The sequence below is a fragment of the Poecilia reticulata genome, linkage group LG7 (genome assembly GCF_000633615.1).
Source record: "Poecilia reticulata strain Guanapo linkage group LG7, Guppy_female_1.0+MT, whole genome shotgun sequence".
NCBI lineage: Eukaryota > Metazoa > Chordata > Actinopteri > Cyprinodontiformes > Poeciliidae > Poecilia > Poecilia reticulata.
The window spans coordinates 2,821,577-2,825,021 of NC_024337.1; positions in this window are offsets into that span (position 1 = coordinate 2,821,577).

Below are 3,445 nucleotides of genomic sequence, written 5' to 3' on the forward strand. Positions count from 1 at the left end.
TGGATGGATGGATGGATGGATGGATGGATCTTTTAAGTATGACAATACAAAGACCATGAGCCATTTCTCATGGTCTTTGTATGACCATGAGAAATGCCTCATGGTCATTTCTTATGACCATGAGAAATGGCTCATGGTCATTTCTCATGGTTAGCTTGCTTTGGTTAAATACAACCAAAGCAAGCTAACGTGCTTGCTTTGGTTGTATTTAACCAGAATGCTCTGCACTTCCCGCTTTTGGAGCGGTCTCCGTCCGCTTGCCGATCACATGTGCATTCAAACCGCATCAAAGTTCCGATCAACCCAAAGGAGACATAGGTTCGTAGGCTTACTAGAGTTCTGTTCTTTGGTCCACATCAGAGTTTGATTTCACATTCACACAAACTCCAAACAAACCAAATCTTCTACAAGCTTCTTGAGCAGGTCTGGTGTGAATGCACCTTAAGTCAAAAGTCACCGGAAGTTTTCTGCAAAATATACTATGATTTTAAAAAGACAGAAAAAAACATAGCAAAAAAAAAAAAAAAACGTGTTTTGTACCAAATATTTTCAAGTTAATAAGATTATTTTTTATACATGTCATCCTAAAAAAAAATTATGTCTGTCTGCATTATCTCCATTTGCTGGAGGGATACATTTGTTCTTGAACTGTGATTGTGGGGCACATGAAATTATTCCACTGGTCACATATTGGCTACCAGGTCACACTTTGGACTCTCCTAGTTTAAGATGACATCTTTCAATGTAGAAGATAAACAATTTCAAACCAAGTTCACCGGCTGGATGAAGGAGATCCTCAACTTATCTGAGGCAGAGCCAGCCTCCTTACAGAGGAAGTTCATCTCAGAATTTTTGGAAACCTTTGTCCAAAATGAAGCCATTTTGGACAAAGATGGGCTAGTGAACCGTGAGCTTTGCCATGTTACCATTACAGAAAAAACAACTGAAAGAAACAAAAAGGAGAAAATAAAAAAGGGCGTCGACCACCCAAACACAGCGCAGCTAAATACATGTTTCAGTTTAGACAAAGTGCCGACAAGGAAAAAGATTTCCTTCAAACATCTTCCTAATCCTCTGCACACATCGGTGGATCACTTCCTCGGAGCCAAAGGAAATCCCATAATTCTGTTTGGATGGTTGCTTAATGTCTGCTGGCATCATATAGCCTAGAAGGGCTATGTAAGAGAATTTAAAGATTTCAGAGGGAGTTTAGTCTCTCACTGAGCTGCACACAGCCATTTCCCTTGGAACTTCAAAGAAAGAAAACCAACATCTCCTTCCGCTACCTCACGCCCACAAGACTTACTCTATGCACACAGAAGAACTTTTACGGATTAACATATAGCATTTAGGAGAGATGTTCTGAAATGAGGAGAATTTAGTGACAGGTTATAGACAAGATCACCACCAAGAAATTCTTAGTTATAATGCATTCTCTTTGTATGAAGCCAATCACTTCAATAAACCTCCTCCTCTGCTACGCTACAGCTTTTTCCTAATCGCAGAGCCTGTCATGAATGCTAGGCTAGTTAGCATAGCCACAGCGGACAAGTGGTTTTCCTGTAACAGCAAGTTGTTTCTCCACCATTAGCACATTTAGCAGCATGTACTTGAGGTTGACTGACAGCACTAAGACCTAAGAAACTCTGGATTTCACGGGACAAGGGGCTGGTTTTTACCAGGCTAATGTGAAATAAACACAATAAAATATCACAATACCAAAGAAGAAAAACAGCAATAATCTGAGAAAAGTAGCTATTGCTGCCCATCACTCTGGGAGGTTCTGAAAAGCCATTTATAAGCCATTTAAAAACAATCAAATTCCAAGACTCGTCTGGCACAAATTATGTTCATTGCTCCCAAATGAACCACAAGACTTCTGGAACAATGCCTTTTGAACAGATGAGACTAAAGTAAGGTGTGGCCAAAAGGAATCGCAGAAAATCCATCATATGAGCTTTAAACCTGTTGTCCAGTATTGTGGTGGAGGGATGGTGATTTGGGACTGTTTAGCATCAACATGACATTGGCACATTTCAGTCATTGAGTCGACAACAAGCTCCTTTGTATACCAACGTATTCTAGAGGCAAATGTGCGGCCATTTGCTCTACAAGTAAAGCTCAGCCTAACAGACTTGGATACTGAGTTTAGAACTCAACAGAGCTGTGCAGCAGTAAATGAAAACATTTCAGAAACTATTTTTATTTATGAAACTTCCTTAGCTTTCATTTTGTTATCGGTAAAACACATAAGAAAATATAGTCAAAACCCAGCCAACTGGTGGTCTACATATATTAAAAGCAGCCAGTCTAAAACATTTTCTGCTCATCTCCTGCACATGAGCAGTTGAACTGCTTCTCAACCTTTCGGGGATCTAGGCTGGAGTTGATCGGAGCGGTAGGGTCACAAACCAGGTCCCTGAGCTGATTAAAGCCACACTAAGCCCTGCACAGCCACACAAACACGCCTCACTACTCAGAGAAGTTGGTGAAACGAATGAATAGTTGCAAGGTACAATATAACATTCTGTTGAAAAATAAATGATCTTTTCATTAAAAGGAGAATTTAAAATGTACACTAGTTGTACAGATAATGACTTGAAAGACAATGACTTGAAATAACTTTAAGACAGCAAATAACTGCTGTTTTATGTGGTAGGAATCTGTTTCAGCAACGTGAATCCATCTAGAGAGGCACAACCAAACACCAACACTTTGGTTTTTTAGTAACTCATTCAAGCAGAACATATTCCTGAAATTAGCTGGTACAACTGCTTTTTGATTTCTTATTACAGAACTTTTTATTTCTTGTGGCAATGTTGAGGAGTTTCTCTGGTGATAAGGTGAGCAGAAGATGTTTGATGTTGCTGGAGCTGCAGATAATCCAGCTGCTGCTGCAAACACAGCAACAGGAAAGACAATTCAAAGGCTCCATACACCTGAACAAATGGAGAACTATCTTTGCACATATTATAATGAAAAAAGTCCTGATATATTTGATTTCTGGAGGTGGATGAAACATAATACAGCATTTAGGAAAACAAGCGGAGACTCAATATAAGCTGTGTTTTTGAGGAAATGAAAGCATTCCTGATATTTTTTGGGCTTCAAAAAGGTTTCACAAACTATGATTTAAACAATCAGGCTCCACTTTGTCCTTAAAAGGCAGATGACTTTACAGCAAAATATTTACTTATTGTAAATAGTTTTTTTTATTATATATATCAGTAAATCGATGACGAAGATGGTTTAATAGCTGATGCATTGAACGGGCTGTGACAGACTGGCGACCTGTCCAGGGTGACCCCGCCTCTCGCCCGGCACGCTAGCTGGAGATAGGCACCAGCAATCCTCCTGACCCCACTGAGGGACAAGGGTGAAAGAAAATGGATGGATGGATGGATGGATGGATGGATGGATGGATGGATGGATGGATGGATGGATG